General features: G+C 36.9%; 1 pseudogene; it reads right to left on the reverse strand.

The window, feature by feature from the left end:
- The window catches only part of LOC139137814 (scavenger receptor cysteine-rich domain-containing protein DMBT1-like), a 33,940-nt pseudogene extending 15,099 nt beyond the window's left edge, over positions 1-18,841 (reverse strand).

Consider the following 18,841-nt stretch of genomic DNA (forward strand, 5'->3'; position numbering starts at 1 on the left):
ATTCATTTAAACTTCATTAATTTGTTATACAAAAATCGGAGAGTTCACCTTTTAGCATGATAAGCAGTCCTGTTTCGAGTGAGAAAGCAGTGTAAAATAATGCAATTTTATGATCAAAACCAAATCACTTTTTTGAATATCAACCAAAGGAATTAAAGAATGAGCATAGAAAATGCAAAGCAAAACTGTCATTGTTTTTCCACATATACTGTAGTTGCAAATGAGATATTAAATTTCATAAAGTGATATTAAGTCTTTGACTTAAATCAATGTTATCATAAGGTCAATTTCTGATTTTCTACTCTCAATTTGCACTGCTTTTCTGCTTTAAGTATAAATTACTACCATACTAAACGTATAATTCTTTGCTTCAAAGAAAATATGTAGTATGAGAGGGTTTACTCATAATTTTTGAGATAACATTGAAATAAGGTGTTGTGTTATATGCAATGCTATCTTAAGTAAATACCTGTATCCGAGTTCTCGACAGACCACAGTGGCATCAATGTCTTCAAAGGCATCATCACAAACAGTACCCCACTGGTCAGAGTACAGTACTTCTACACGTCCTTCATATTGTGAAGAACCACCTACTAAGCGAATCACGGTTCCTACAGATGGGTCGACTACGGGTGGAGGGGCCTGGCAGGAAACACCGACGTCTTCACTGTGCTGACAGTTGTGAGTACCCCAACCTGCATTACCACAGTCACTCAAATGGCTTTCAGCTCCAGTGCAAGCTACATCGTCCAGCCATATTTGCCCTGTGCCCTGTCCGAAGTATGCTCCCTGATATTGGGTGCCGCCACTTAAAGTAGATAATATTTACGCTGTTTAACATCATGAATTGTACTACTGAAATGTATGTAGTTATATATTCATTTAATGACGTAATGAGTAAAAAATCAAAGTCAATGTCATTTGGCAACTGTCAACTTACTTGTCGTTGCAAATAGATTGTATGGATGATACATTGATACATTTAATTGTGATTTTACTTGTTCAATGTTAATCGAAGCTCGTAGACAATAATTCGTAGTAACATCTGAGTTTCGGTTACACGAGAGTAAGGAACGAGTCCGTTTGAATTAGCAAGAAAAACAATAGATTTTTGCTTTCGTTCAATGTCTTCTCACGGTGAATTTGAAAATAACTTGGAATTTTACTGTGCTGGGATGATAATAAACATCATTCATTAGAATCCCATTCTTTTGATAGATTTTCCAAAACTTTAAACCTGTACGAAGTTCACTGATCTCACCTACGGAAGACCAATACCAAGCACTGTCAGCATTCAGCATTCTCCTGTACATTATCAATGCTGAAAAATCTACGCTGTCAAACGAACGCTCTGAGTTGGTTTCAAAATGTAACCACCAAAACAAATATTATTTATCAAACTTTGACACCACAAACAAAAAGAATGGTTCGTCCTAATCATATAAATCATATAAACAAGAGTGTCGAGCTAAGAATCCTTTCACTTCTTTCTGAGGATTGCAGGATGAAAAAAAACTTAAGTATCAGAATCATTACTTTGCACTTGAAGTAATTTTTTTATCTATCGATCTATCTATCGACCTACCTATCTATCAATTTATCCATCCATATACATACATACATACATACATGTATATATATATATATATATATATATATATATATATATATATATATATATATATATATATATATATATATATATGTATATATATATATATATATATATATATATATATATATATATATATGTCTCATGGCTATCTAATTTATTTTTCAAGCTTCTTGGATGTACGACTACAGTTAAGGTGGCGCTGCACATAATACAGCGTATCAACCTCTCGTTTTTACAAAGATTCATTTAAACTTCATTAATTTGTTATACAAAAATCGGAGAGTCCACCTTTCAGCATGATAAGCAGTCCTGTTTCGGGTGAGAAAGCACGGTATTTGAATATCAACCAAAGGAATTAAAGAATGAGCATAGAAAATGCAAAGCAAAACTGTCATTGTTTTTCCACATATACTGTAGTTGCAAATGAGATATTAAATTTCATAAAGTGATATTAAGTCTTTGACTTAAATCAATGTTATCATAAGGTCAATTTCTGATTTTCTACCCTCAATTTGCACTGCTTTTCTGCTTTAAGTATAAATTACTACCATACTAAACGTATAATTCTTTGCTTCAAAGAAAATATGTAGTATGAGAGGGTTTACTCATAATCTTTGAGATAACATTGAAATAAGTGTGTTGTTATATGCAATGCTATCTTAAGTAAATACCTGTATCCGAGTTCTCGACAGACCACAGTGGCATCAATGTCTTCAAAGGCATCATCACAAACAGTACCCCACTGGTCAGAGTACAGTACTTCTACACGTCCTTCATATTGTGAAGAACCACCTACTAAGCGAATCTGGGTTCCTACAGGTGGGTTGACTACGGGTGGAGGAGCCTGGCAGGCAACGCCAACATCTTCACTGTGCTGACAGTTGTGAGTACCCCAACCTGCATTACCACAGTCACTCAAATGGCTTTCAGCACCAGTGCAAGCTACATCGTCCAGCCATATTTGGCCTGTGCCCTGTCCGAAGTATGCTCCCTGATATTGTGTGCCGCCACTTGGAGTAGAGAATATGTACGCAGTTAAACATCAAGCATTGTACTACTTAAATGTATATAAGTTACATTCATTTAACGACGTAATGAGTAAATAATCAAAGTCAATGTCATTTGGCAACTGTCAACTTACTTGTCGTTGCAAATGGATTTAGTGGATGATACAGCTAATACATTTAATTGTTATTTTACTTTTTCAATGTTTATTAAAGCTCGTAGACAATAATTCGTAGTAACATCTGATTTACGGTAACACGAGAGTAAGAAACGAGTCCGTTTGAATGTGGAAGAAAAACAATAGGATTTTGCTTTCCTTCAAACAATAGGTTTTTGCTTTCGTTCAATGTCTTCTCACAGTGATTTTGAAAATAGCTTGGAATTTTACTGTGCTTGGATGATAATAAACATCATTCATTAGAAATCCTCTCCTTTGATAGATTTTGCAAAACTTTAAACCTGCACGATGTTCACTGCTCTCACCTACGGAAGACCAAGACCAAGCACTGTCAGCATTGAACCACTCTTTTTTGGGAGTGGAGATTTAGCCGAGCGATTCTCTCTGTGGCCTCTCCGCTAGGTGACTGATGCCGTATGTTGTGGGTGAGAACCCGATTGAAAACTAGCCGTATTTTCTACCCTGGGTTGGTAACTCTGCTGGTGGACAGAATTGTCCCCGAGGTTATCGTTCGCCCACTTAAAGCGATAAAATTCGTTTCTTCGCTTCAATAAAGTTTGTATGTGCGATGTGTGATAGTGAGCATGCGTGCGTTAGTGCTTCACGAACTCTACAACGTGTGGAGCGGTCTCAGTAAGAAAAAATGTAACAACTTAGCCGGCTATTGAACCACTCATTTTTGGGAGTGGAGATTTAGCCGAGCGGTTCTCTCTGTGGCCTCTCCGCTAGGCGACTGATGCCGTATGTCGTGGGTTCGAACTCGATTGAAAACTAGCCGTATTCAGCATTCTCCTGCACATTATCAATTCTGACTAATCTACGCTGTTAAACAAACGCGTTGAGTTAAAAATGTAACCACAAAAACAAATATAAAGAAGTAAAAGGATTCTTAGCTCGACACTCTTGTTTACATGATTTATATGATAAGGACGAACCATTCTTTTTGTTTGTGTTGTCAAAGTTTCCATAATAAACTTAAGTATCAGAATCATTACTTTGTACTTGAAGTAATTTTTATCTATCGATCTATCCATATATATATATATATATATATATATATATATATATATATATATATATATATTAAATATATGTATGTTTGTATGTATTTATACATTATGGCTATATAATTTATTTTTCAAGGTTCTTGGGTTTACGACTGCAGTTAAGGTGGCACTGCACATAATACAGCGTATCAACCTCCCGTTTTTACAAAGATTCATTTGAACTTCATTAATTTGTTATACAAAGATCGGAGAGTTCACCTTTAAGCATGATAAGCAGTCCTGTTTCGGGTGAAAAAGCAGTGTAAAATAATGCAATTTTATGACTAAAACCAAATCACGTTTTTGAATATCAACCAAAGACATTAAAGAATGAGCATAATGCAAAGCAAAACTGTAATTGTTTTCCACATATACTGTAGTTGCAAATGAGATATTAAATTTCATAAAGCGATATTAAGTCTTTGACTTAAATCAATGTTACTATAAGCTTAATTTCTGATTTTCTACCCTCAATTTGCACTGCTTTTCTGCTTTAAGTATAAATTACTACCATACTAAACGTATAATTCTTTGCTTCAAAGGAAATATGTAGTATGAGAGGGTTTACTCAAAATCTTTGAGAAAACATTGAAATAAGTGTGTTGGTTATATGCAATGCAATCTTAAGTAAATACCTGTATCCGAGTTCTCGACAGACCACAGTGGCATCAATGTCTTCAAAGGCATCATCACAAACAGTACCCCACTGGTCAGAGTACAGTACCTCCACACGTCCTTCATATTGTGAAGAACCACCTACTAAGCGAATCTGGGTTCCTACAGATGGGTTGACTACGGGTGGAGGAGCCTGGCAGGCAACGCCAACATCTTCACTGTGCTGACAGTTGTGAGTACCCCAACCAGCATTACCACAGTCACTCAAATGGCTTTCAGCTCCAGTGCAAGCTACATCGTCCAGCCATATTTGCCCTGTGCCTTGTCCGAAGTATGCTCCCTGATATTGGGTGCCGCCACTTGGAGTAGAGAATATGTACGCAGTTAAACATCAAGCATTGTACTACTTAAATGTATATAAGTTACATTCATTTAACGACGTAATGAGTAAATAATCAAAGTCAATGTCATTTGGCAACTGTCAACTTACTTGTCGTTGCAAATGGATTTAGTGGATGATACAGCTAATACATTTAATTGTTATTTTACTTTTTCAATGTTTATTAAAGCTCGTAGACAATAATTCGTAGTAACATCTGATTTACGGTAACACGAGAGTAAGAAACGAGTCCGTTTGAATGTGGAAGAAAAACAATAGGATTTTGCTTTCCTTCAAACAATAGGTTTTTGCTTTCGTTCAATGTCTTCTCACAGTGATTTTGAAAATAGCTTGGAATTTTACTGTGCTTGGATGATAATAAACATCATTCATTAGAAATCCTCTCCTTTGATAGATTTTCTAAAACTTTAAACCTGTACGACGTTCACTGATCTCACCTACGGAAGACCAATGCCAAGCACTGTTAGCATTCAGCATTCTCCTGTACATTATCAATGCTGACAAATGTACGCTGTTAAACAAACGCTATGAGTTTGTTTAAAAATGTAACCACAAAAACAAATATTATTTATGAAACTTTGACAACACAAACAAAAAGAATGGTACGTCCTAATCATGTAAATCATATAAACAAGAGTGTCGTGGTACGAATCCTTTCACTTCAATGCTATCTTAAGTAAATACCTGTATCCGAGTTCTCGACAGACCACAGTAGCATCAATGTCTTCAAAGGCATCATCACAGACAGTGCCCCACTGACCCGAGTACAGTACTTCTACACGTCCTTCATATTGTGAAGAACCACCTACCAAGCGAATCTGTTGAGCTTAGAGAGAGGGAATAAAACCACGTATTTGAGTATGAATACGGAGTGACGATCCTGAAATATGTTTGGTATTTCCGTGGTGCAGTAATTGATATAAATAATTGAACGAATGAATCAGAGTAATATTCAACACAAAACAACGGTGTTAATATGACATAGGCACATGGTATATATATATATATATACATGTATATATATATATATATATTATATATATATATATATATATATATATATATATATATATATATATATATATATATATATATATCATGCGAGTATTTTAACACGCTACTAAATAATTCAGTTTTGTACAGGATGCCGTAGTTGGGGAAGTTTCGAAGTGTATCGACGCCTCACAGAACTCTAAGTCGCATGGTCCTGATGGACTTGTGAACTAAATTTTTAAGAGCTGTAATGATGATAAGATAAGATAAGATAAGATAAGATAAGATAAGATAAAAACTTTATTAAATCCCTAAAAGGGCAATTTGAGAATGCCTGCTTGACGAACGATACAAAAAAATTCAAAAGTCAAAATGCACAAAAAACACAAGGCCATGAAAGCAAAAACAGAGACAAAATGAACATGGCTGTTAATTTCCACGATTAAATTTTGCGTTAAAAAGACTGATAGCTTGTGGAATAAAAGAGTTTGCTGTTTTGAAACACTGTTTTTGTGAACTTTTAAATTTGATTCTTGCTTCAGGTGTATTCCCAGAGAGTTTGGGTAAAGGTATTATTTATCCCCTTCACAAAAAGGTAGTTTTACAGACGTCAACAATTTTCGTGGCATTTCCCTTTATCGTGTATGAGCAAAATATTTACAAAAATTATTAACGAGCGTCTGGTCAAATTGGTAGAGGATCAGCATATCATTGTTGAATCACAAGCTGGTTTCCTTAAGGGTTACAGTAGAAGAGGTCGCATGTACTGTTCATTTATAGATTTCTCTAAAGCCTTCGATCGGGTGACTCACAGACACTTATGGCACAGACTGATATCCTATGGCTTACATGGGAATGTACTTAAAGTCCTTAGATCCATGTATCAAGTCAAGTGTTCTGTGTAATGGCTGACTAACCGATTATTTTAACTGTAAAGTGGGAACCAGACAAGGGTGCATGCTCAGTCCTTTATTATTTTGTATTTTTATCACGAACTTGCGTCATATATGAGTATATATGTGGGGGATATGAATTAACTCGAACTTTGACAATGTTGGGATTCTCATGTACGCGGATGATGTAACGGATGTTGCCGATCTGCCTATTAAATTACAGTGAAAGCTGAACAAACTTGAGATATTTTGTAATCAGTGGGGCATGTCGGTCAATTTAGACAAGTCCAAAATCATGGTATTTAGAAACGATGGAATATTGAGGGGAAATGAAAAATGGTTCTACATGGGTTCTCCAGTAAATGTTGTCAAACATCACGACTTTTATGGTCACCAGCTAAAAGTAAGCTGTGCATGAAAGGAAACAAAGCTCTTTATCAGAAAGAAACTGTTATCAAGAAATTAGGAGGGCTTCCCTCCTACTAGCATTTAAACTATTTGACACATGTGTTGCTCCGGTAATTTGTTACGGAGCTGAAATATGGGGCTTTGAATACTCGCCTGTTATTGAGAATGTACATTTTAAGTTTTGTAGATTAGATGTCCTCTGTCGTTTATTTACATGAAACGTTGTATCGCCTATTGGCTAAAACTTGTAGCTATGAATAACAACCGATACCAAAAGCTTGCTACAAAATGTTTAAAGATTTAGATCTGGCAGGCAGAGTAAATTGGGTAACTAAAGTGCGTGAGATATTATTGCGATATAGTTTTGGTATCGTTTGGCTTGAACAAGGAGTAGGAGATCCAAAGTTATTTCTTAATCTATTTCAAGACCGATAATGGGATTGTTATAGGCAAGAGTGGTCGGCGTCAATCAATGAATCGCCACGTCTTCGCAGCTATGTTCATTTTAAATCCATGCTTAATTCCGAACTTTATCTTTCGTGTATTAACGTTCCAAAATTCAAGGTTGATATTGCCAAACTCCGATGTTCAAGCCGTATGTTACATATTGAAACTGGACGCCACTGCAATCCTCCCGTAACTGCAAATCAGAAAATTTGTCCATATTGAATTAGTATAGGAAATTCGCTGGTACAGGACGAATTTCACTTTGTTTTCCTTTGTCCATTATACGTAGAACTGAGAGTTGATTTGAAACCTTTTGGTTACATAATATATCCAACACAAGAAAAATGTTTTAATCTCTTAGCAAGTCAAAAATAATCGGGTTCTTTATAAATTGTCAATATTTATTCACAAAGCCTTTAAGATTAGAGATGGCTTTGTTAAGCAATGAGAAACTGTTTAATACTTTTCTTTGTAGTTTTTCGTAGCTGTGTTTTGTAAATAGCGTTAACATGTTTTGTTTTTCTTCTGATTTGTGTTCTGCAGCCTCAATATGCGATTGGCTGTGGCCTATGCATTTTGGAATAAACCAACTATTATTTATGCGAAGGAGAACTGAAGAAATTCCATATTTTTAAGTAGATATTCCTTTTTCAAAAAATGTATTTCATTACCTATAAGGGAGAAGCGCAGACATGCTAATCCATGCATACTAAGCTATATAAGTAAGTTATTTGGTGACGAAAAACTATATTTGCTTACCAAGTGAATAGGTCACTATGTGAGCTGCTACGATAGCAAAGAGGGATTTGTGCAACAACCCTTTTGGAAACGCCATCAGCGATATCTGTGTGTGTACGGAAATGGTATGAGAGTCAAGGTGATGGTCATAATTGTAAAGTTGGTTTAAGACACCCGTTGGATGCACAACAGTTCCCAGATATCAATAGATAATTGTGACATTCATAGAAACTAAAGGTTATTCCTTTGATAAACTTTGTTGAAAATATTGTAGTAACAAAACAAAATAAAATTACTTTACTTTTTTATCACAGTAGCTCTTGTAACGGATCAAGGGATTGATGTAACATAGGCTAATCAAGTCGTATGAATGTAGTTAGCATGGGCAAACTGCAATTTGCAATAGTACCAAAAGACCATTTAAGGATGTACGATCGGAAAAATATAAGCGTACTGCGCCGATTTCCGCGCAGAAATGTATCCATAGTAACCACGCGCGCATAGCGACGTTCCGAACGTTTTTGCGTTGTACAAAATGTCCTCTGCAGGTAAAGGAAAATCGCGCCGAGAAAATGTTCAGCGTGCCCTCAAACACGCTGGAAGGTACGAGAATTTAGCAAAGAGATAAAATTCGGACCGTAGCCTGTACAGCCTAAGTCAGGAGTGTGACGTCTGATTCGCTATTAAAGGGCAGGGCGGGGTATAAATAGCAAGCTGCCCAGTTGGAAATCAGTTTATGCAAAGCGTGTCTTGTAGCGTCACGCTCGATCGCTCCCTAAAACCATGCCATATAATGGTCACTGTCGAAGAAACTTAGGACGTCCGTGCGCATGTACCTAACTATGAATGTCCAGTGATTGAATGTATCGAAAAAATGTTACGATTCGAGCATAAATAAAGGTGATTTTGATCGATGAAGTTATTTCTCTTTGTCTTCAACTAGCGTGGCAAGCGGCCATAACAAAGGCCTGCAAGCTGTCAATCAAAAACCGACGCGCTACAGGTGTAAATCGGTAAACGTTTGCAATGCTAACATGTTAGATACGGCACAAACATATCAATTTCTGTTATCCAACAAATCAACTGACATTATAAACGCTAATGAGCGTAGAGGGTAGGCATAATACCAGTCGGTGAAATGATAACGGTAGTTCTCTTTTGGAAATATGTAGTGGCCCTGAAAAGGGCCGTTTTGTTTGTGTGTGTGTTCACTTTGGAACACACACGAGAGATTACCTTTGTTCTCGTCTCAGTGCCAATGATGACCACTGTAAGGTTGCTCGGGAAGGTTTGGATACAGGGAACGGGCCTGGTGAACGACGCAAGCGGGCATGATTTCTCGCTTTGTCATCACGCAACCGTCCGAGCGCATTCTGTCAGCCTTCTTTGCCAAATAACGCTCATCACGCCAGGCTTGTCTTCTGTCAAGGAGCGTCCAGTATTTCTTGTACAAGCGTTTTCTGATACTGGCATTACGGACGGTAGGTACCTGACCAGTACCTAACCACCCTTGCTTGTACGTTGTCACGCACGGCTGGCAAAGACAGTAGGAACATTCGGCTTTACCTGCGTCTCGCGGGACTATGAAGTCGATGCCAAGTCTTGTGCCGTCTTCTTCGCTTGTCGTTCGACGTAGTTCGATGGCATCAACGGTTTGAAAATCCCACCCAAAGTGGGTAAACAAACCACGTATGGCGATTTCTTGCTCTTCGTTCACGACGATTTTCAATGTTCGTGACATCTCGGAAATCAAGCGGACCGTGGATGTGCTGTGTTCGTTCGTTTACAGAAACGACTCAAGTGATACTGAAACCACATTCAGGGGGTATAAATGCTCAAAAATTGGCGACATACTGTCTGCACAGTGAATGACGGGAACGATCGTCGCGACAAGAGGGTTGTTGCCTATTTCGAGCATTATTGTGTGAACAGGTGAACGCCATAATTTGTTTCTCTTTCTCACGACGCTAGACGTATCAAGAGACCCGCATGGGTTTTTTTCACACCTGGACGTGGACACGTCGGCACGACGTTTATTTTCTCTGTTCCATGAATTGGAACTCAAATTACCTTGCAGACAACGACAAAATAGGTATATATAGGTGTATCAAAACACATTCTGCGAAACGAAAGTGCTAGTAGCAGTTTCATAATCTGCAGATCAAGAGTTACATGCGGTGTTTAGTTTATCAGCTTTGCATTGTAAGTTTGACAGTTGTGTGTTTGGAACACTTGCGATGAACATATTTAGGGGAATTTTCTTGAAAAATCTGTGAGATGTCCCATGATCACACATTGAAAGGCACGCAATTTTTGTTTCTTGAAGCATACATGTAGCTAGGGTATGGAGATTTTAGAGTGATCCATCTCCTCAGCATTACGAGTTGTGTTTATCGAAATAAAGATTTTCAAGATTATAATCATCGGAAGTTTTTTTACACTGTCGTACGTACGCCGTACGGCACTGATGCACAGCCATGTTCGGACGGGACGACGAGCAAAATACAACTCCAATTCTCTGACGTTAGACGTTTGTCGACTTTGTCAATTAAAATATGTTTGACAGCCAATGAGTGCGTTTGAAAACTTGCAGTGGATACACCAAATATTTTGCCAAATATGCTTTGTAAGCCGATCAGGTTGAGTTTTTTAAGTCGAATACGGATGATAGAGTACAGTCTCATGGAACAGTATGCGAGAACTTTTAATCGGTGTGACAACTCCCCCCCCTCTCTCTCTCTCTCTCTCTCTCTCTCTCTCTCTCTCTCTCTCTCTCTCTCTCTCTCTCTCTGCGCATTGCCATGTTTTATTGAGATAAAGAATTTTTTTTTTCATTTTGTGCAGCATCGTAGAAATGAAGAGTAAAAGTCTAACGTACTATTCAAGTTATAACTTTGCAATTCGAGTGAGTTTGGTTGCGTCACGGCCACTTTATGTTGTGTCACGGCTACTCTACGGCCATGGCCGTGCATTTTGGAAATTCCTTTTTGGGTTTCGGATAAAGTAACGTTAGAATAAGTACGTTTATTGACTATATGTTTTGGGAATATAATATAACGCCAGCACTAGCAAAGTATAGTCAAGTTGTACGTCGATCCTATTGGGTATGTCGAAGCGTGAACCGGACCTTTTGCGTAATAAGTTTGGATACGTTTCCAATTTGGAGCGATCACTCTCTCTCTCTCTCTCTCTCTCTCTCTCTCTCTCTCTCTCTCTCTCTCTCTCTCTGCATTTCGATGTTTACATGTAAAAATCTAAACATCGACTGAACGGCATCGCTCTAAGATCGCTCACGTTCGGTTTGCACATCTTGTGGAATGCATTTTACACTGTACTATAGCACACTACAGTAGCTCCAAAAACAAACTAACACAGAACCCAATCTAATCCCGTGCAAGTTAGCTCATCAACACATTCGTTGGTAGACTGGTCAAGCTTGGGTCGGCGACATAAAATAATCAGTGGCTTATAATTCCATCGAATCATAGTGTCGCTAGTTGACCTACCGGAGAATGGAAAAATGGCCGTTGCATTGTCGATTTGAGTGAACTAGCCGAAAATCTTGACACTTGTGTCAGTTGCGGGCTTGCCTTTACGATTGTCATCGTGTATTGGAGAAACGCCAAGTTCACGGCCTCGGCTCCTGGCTCCACGTAGTGTGTGACAACTTAGCCTACTTAGCCTGCAGCGAAGTCAACCTAATCCCCACCGATAAGCGTCACGGCAATAAATATTACGCGATTTTTTGTATGCTGTATTAATATATAGACTCTAAAAAGTAGAAGAACCTAAAAGTCTTTGCTTTGTTCTGTCATTTCCCTCTCATTAAAGTTTATAGGTAGGCTTGAATCATGACCATGCCTGGACAAGGCCACTGCAGCAGGTAGCCAATGCAGCAGGTCAGCAGCATTTGAAGAGCGCCCTCGCGCGACGAACCCGGGAGAGCATGGTTTATCGCCAGAACCTGTAAATCCTAGTTAGATTTTGCAAAATTGTGAAAAATCGAGCTCGGTGACCTACTAAACAAAATGTGGTTTTGAAAAATTCACAAAAGAGCTATTATTTAGCAAAGTTTGAGAAAATTGACATTAGTAGAAACTATCAATAATTATAAATTACCCTCTCCCAATAATTAATAAATTACCCTCTCCCATTCCTAAAATTTAGGGCATATTTGTTGCAATTTTGGTTAAAAAATAAATATGATGACTTTTTAACTCAATTTTAATGTAAGTAAAATCTTCAAAGTAGCTTAGGTTTATAATTTCTTTATTCTTTTACAGTGTAAACGTTAAAAATGCAATCATGATATAAATATGAAAATGATGACCTGTTTTATTGATTTTTAGTGATTTTGTGAAAAACCGTGAATTTTTAATGTCATTTTGTAAAAAAACAAGCGCGGTGACCCCATGTTTTTTTCCCAGTTTTGGACTATTCACATATGTAGGTATTCAAAAATCCCATTTCAAAAAATTGACATTACTTTTACTTTTTCCGATCGTACATCCTTAACACAACAAATGTCATCCTAATAAGCAGGTTTGTTTTATGTCGCATAGTGGCGTATGTCTCCGAATTAAATAATTATTTTTTTATAATTGACGAAAATTACTAATTAGGGATACATATCTAGGTTACTTCATAAAGGTTGATGAAACTTGTTATGTATATTACAGATAACATTATTGAAAGTATTTGGCATTTTAGTTTCAGCAAATTACTGATTCGCTTATTCAACGAAATTTCTAATTAAGGATATATCTGAATAGTGGTGCTCAAAGTTAACGACACTTGCTATCTACAATGGAGGTACTATGATATAAAATAGTAAAATTGTTCAGCATTTTGGGAGCGGTCAATTACTAATTTGCATGTTTAAAAAAATTACAAATTAGGGATGTATATCTGCATTGGCTGATATAAGTTGATGAAACTTGCTATATACGTTTAAGATACTATGATTTAACAGTTTTGATAGATCTTTAGCATTTCTACAACCAGCTATTACTAATATGCATATTTAATGACCTGTACGTATTAAAAACATACCTGGATTGACTTCATCAAAAGTGACGAAACTTGTTAGGTATATTGGAGATGGTAGCATGTTTACATTAGCTAGTTACTAATTTGCATTCTGAAGTAACTTTCCAAATTAAGGAAATCAGACTGGAAGAACACAACAGACGTCCATAAAACTTACTATGTATTTTGATGAGACAATTAAATTTTATCGGTGAAAGATATTTTGCATTTTCATGTCAGCTAATTTACAGTTTAAACATCCAATAGGCTATTACAGTTTTTGCATATAAAGAATGGACGACTTGAGCCAAGACAATTACACTTGCTATAAATGGTGGAAATTTAGCATTTTATTTCAGCTAATGACAAATTTTATACTTCATGACTTTGGAATTAATCTATAGCGAATATTGTTCATGATTTTGATTGTAGCAAGTTCAATGAAGTTGCAAATTTCTGGTAAACGTTTCAATTAACAGACATATGCAATATATACTGAAACATGTGAGCATTACTTTTACAAGAAATGTATGGGGGCACCAGGAGGGATGATTAACACCGCAGATTGACTGAATAATCTTTCATCTATCCATTTATTAAAGTGTCTATGCCAAAACAATAACTTTTTAAATCAATCTCTATGCCTTGGGGATACGTTCTAACCATGTCGGACATTGAGAATTGCGCACTGTAGATAGTTATAAGCAAGTAAAGGTTGCTAAGGCGGTCGACTTTTTTCGCCTTCCCGAACTTCTCACGAAGGTTTATCTAAGTATTTTACACCTCTAAAGCTCTCCCTGGAAATAACTATGCATTGCGAGGTATTCTGTTTACACAATGACAATACCGCTGAACTACCTCACTCGGTGCTATTTCTCCACTGTCGAGTTTGAGTCACTTAATTAACGCTCAACCCGTCGCTCCTGTTTGGTTTCCGGTCAGCCAGATGCAACAACGCGTGAAAATTCGTAATTTTGTTAAATGAACCCAAAAAATGTGGGAAGATCGTAAGGCGATTCCCAGATCTCTGGGCGATTGTACATTAGCGATGTTTGAGATCTAAACGTGCACGATTTCATCTAGTTTGTGTAATTTGCTAAAACTAAAATAGACATAAATCTAGTCAACTGCTACTTTATATTTTGTTCTCTGGACGAAATACCAGAAAGTGATCTTCCCAGAGGATTTTAGAGTACCGTTCCCAATGTCCTTTAATTTTTGCCGATATTCTATCAACCAGCCCAATAACGTATCTGATATCTTGTGAAACTGTACGTCATTGAACTTGAGGGTTTGACGTCGACCATTGTATTTTTATTCATAAAATCAACGTCTGTTGAACTATACAATGTAATATCGTATTGGATTCAGTATAGGGTACAGTCAATGTTCGCACTTTCAAAGCTTACCTTGCTTGAGCGATTGACACGACGGCAATAGAGGTGTTAATGAGATATCGGCCGAAGCAAAATAGACATTGGGCAAAACACGATCGCTCTAGAGGGACCGTGGTAATCTCAATTACTCAGTTTGACGAAGATCACCAGTAAGTACAGGACATAAATTACAGCGGGGTAGGCCGCCATTTTTCACGCAAGCATTTTAGAAGGGTCATAAAATTTTGTGCAAGCCTATGGGGAGGGTCACCTTTTTCATGCATTGCAAATTCGTCCTGGCACGTTCATTTTCTGGCATTTCCATTTCCGGCGCAAGTTTAATGATATAATAAACAACGTCTTGATGATCCAAGCAGCCACATTGATTTAAGTTGTCATGATTTAAACTTATCCAACTCCTTTATTGCGCATAACTGTCCCCTATAATGACTCTTTCAATAACAATTTGGGAGATCACTTATTTGATTTCATTCTCCCATTGACAATGCATTGGGTATAGGTCGGTGTCAAACGTTCATGTTGCTTTATGTACATTTTGTTATTTATTGAGGACATTGACAGAATACAAACTATTCAGAATAGTGCATAGTGTCATCAATTACAACTGGAAGCTTCAAGTCGATAAACTTTTGAATAACAATTTAGGATCAGATAACCTATGAGTTATTTTTAGTTTCCTATTAGCCTACAATGTATAGTGAATCAACATTGCAGTGAAATTCCAAAATTAAATTTCTTGCACAACCATTGACTTGAAACCACTCTAGTCTAATCATAAACATTAATATAATAATTAGGTGTACATAAATGCACAGATTTGCCTAGTTTTGTATTGGTAAAAAATATTCATAGTTTCATCATAGACTGCCATGTATAGTGAATCGACATTTCAGTGATATACCAAAATCAAATTTCTTGCACAACCATTGACTTGAAACCACTCTAGTGTTATCATGGACATTAATACCAACAATCAAGTGTACATAAATGCACAGATTTACCTAGTTTTGTATTGGAAAAAAATTGTTCATAGTTTCACCATAGACTACAATGTATAATTGATCAACATTTTATGCGAAATTCCACAAACAAAATTCTTGTACACAAATGCAAGTGTTTACCACTCTCTTCTAATCAAGTACAATTATGTCAATTATTCAGGGTCTATATATGCACTAATAGTGAATATTTTTAATTGTGAAAAAAATTTTACAATTTTGTCCTAGACTCCCATGTATAGTGGATCAACATTTAGAGCGAAATTCCAAAATCAAATATCTTGTTCACATGTGTACTTGTAAACAATCCATGTTAATCAAGTTATTTATATCAGTTATTAAACATCTATAGATGAACAGATATTGCTAGTTTTATATTGGAACATACACGTTCATAGTTTTCTGATAGTAGACTACCATGTATAGTGAATCAACATTATCGATGAAATCTAAAAATTGCATTTTTTGTACACACATGCACTTTTTACCTGCCACTTCAAGCAAAGTACATTTACATGAATTATTATACACATATGATCTGATATTTTTTAGACAAAGTGTTATATCGCCCATACTTTGCCTTCCCTTTGGGAGGGGGACTTCAAAAGTATAGCAAGTCAGAAGGGGGACTTGAACACATGCTGGTTTGTCGGGGGTATTGAGTAATAGGGGAGGGTCACTTATTTTCATGCACAGATAAGGGGGAGGGTCACTAAGTTTTGTGCATGAACTTTTGAAGGATCACTATTTTTTTATGCTACGGTTTTTCAAAAACACCGCCCCCCTGTAATTTATGTCGAGTCCCTAAAATAGATCGGTATGGCTACTCAATACATTTGGCCGCAGTTTGTCGAACCTTTTATGAATTTATATATCTTCAGAAGTGACAATCACGCGATGTGTGATGAGCAAGTACCTAGTAGAAACTAACCGTCGTTTCAAGCGGCATCGTGACTGAAAGACGACGAGTATTAGTATTACTGCCTATATACATAGGTATCCGACCAATGCCGAAAAATATCGGAGATAAACCGAGTAACATTTTCAGTCTGCGTGACCACGAAAAAGGAAATCTGCTGTTGAAAACGTTGTCTTCATGCAGCTTTTTCGGACTATTTCCGGTTTGTAGGCACGCGATAGATTTTTGAGCAAATGAATTTTATGTTATCTTATTACTTAAGACACGATATCGCCGACATGCAAATTTTCACGTCGATCTTGTTTTGCGTCGCTCAGTTGTGTCACAATCATGTTGACACTTGTGTTATGCTCTACCATGCATGGACGTACGTACGTACAAGTGAGACGCACTTGTTATAGGTGGAAGTGTAATACTTGTCTCTTCGATGTGAAATTTTGTCAGTCGTGAACGATCTTGCACAATATAGGTAACATCATAAAATTATAAACTTAAATGTTCAAATTGGGGTTTTAATACGTGTGGTCAGAACATTGAAGTAGCGGGGCCAGCATAGCAACAGATATCACGTCGTCAGCCCGGGAAATTTCAGAACAGGTAGTGGGTTGTTTTTTGTTGATGAACGTGAACAAACTCTAAATTAATTTAATTTTTCTTTATAAGTTATTAGTCTGTCTTTTTTTCTGTACAATTGCTGTACAATAAAACTGCCAGCAACACAATTATCCTTGGAACAACTTCCCGTCGAGTCTTAAGATCACCATCGTCATAAACCACGCGTCTCTTTACAGCAACAGCTTGACGCTAACCATAAGATTTTTGCGTAGGTCAGCGGAGCGGAAATTATTGCTCTCTCTCGCGAGAATCGCGAGAATGCTGAAAATTTACTGTTGCTCACATCCATGGTGATGACTGCTTATACTTTATTATGATGCTGGTTTCTGGTACTTTGTTGTTTGTCCCACAGTCCATCCTGTGCTTGTCCTGAGCGTCGCGTCCACCGGACTGTTTTGATTTTAGGTTTATTTATGAATAGGATTTCAGAAGTAACGCTATGTTTGATTTACATATCATGCATATCAATTAGGACGATTGACGTCATTCCTCCCTAGTCAACAGTATGCAAATACCTCAGCTGGCTTCAGAGGCACAACAGGCCCAGCCGAGCCAGGTGCTTGCAGGCGTCCTGCAGAGGTAGAATGTCGCGTATTTTTCACATTTCACATTGATACAATGTACCATGTGACAAAACAACCCCGGAGGAAACTTTTTAAAAAATGTTGTTTTGGGCATGGCATAGACACTTTAAAAAAATCTATCGAAATATTCAGAATTGAGAGAAAAAAATTTTGTGGTATGATCGTACATATTTTTAAATATAAATTTAAGTGTGATGAAGCAATATGGATATCAATAAAATTTACGTGTGATGAAGCAAAATTGATATCAATAAGGTGGTCTACTTTGACGCACGTTTATGTTCAACACTTTGTTTTGTAGTAAAACTGGACTCGACAAAATTTATATCCACCATTATTTTGTCAAACATACATACTTAAAAGATTTATGATATCAATAGTTCACGATTTGAATCTTGTGAATACCTTTCATATTACGGCAATGTATAAAATGCATCAAATTCTACCTCAGAGTGCAAGTTTTCATCTTCACGTTATCGGGGAGATGACGAGGCGAAATCAGAAAAGGAATCGGAAGGGTAGATACACAGCACTACAAGCAAGATCAAGCTTGAAGACACACGCAGTAGCAAACGTACTTGTCGACATATAATGAGGTAATGAAACCAAAGATATCAAAACAACATTAAAACAGTTGCTTTTCCTGAACCCTCATAGTCATATGAATGACTCGGCATGTTTATCACCAGGGTTATAATCACCGATGTTTCCTATGCATGGATAAAAATAAAACCAAAATAAAGTAGCACATATGACATACTTGTGCTTCTTAGCTCAAGTAAAATACATCAAGGAATAGTTAGATACATACTAAACCGAAATATTTTTTACGAAACGGTGCACAAATTGTTTGCTCCGCTTTGAATTTTTAGTTTATACACGTCTTTTTCAGTGGATAAGAACAGTTGTGTACTTACCTATCCAAATCTCCGATGCAGAGCTGCAGTACGTGTAAAATCGAC

Source organism: Ptychodera flava, chromosome 7, assembly GCF_041260155.1.
Source record: "Ptychodera flava strain L36383 chromosome 7, AS_Pfla_20210202, whole genome shotgun sequence".
NCBI classification, from domain to species: Eukaryota; Metazoa; Hemichordata; class Enteropneusta; family Ptychoderidae; genus Ptychodera; species Ptychodera flava.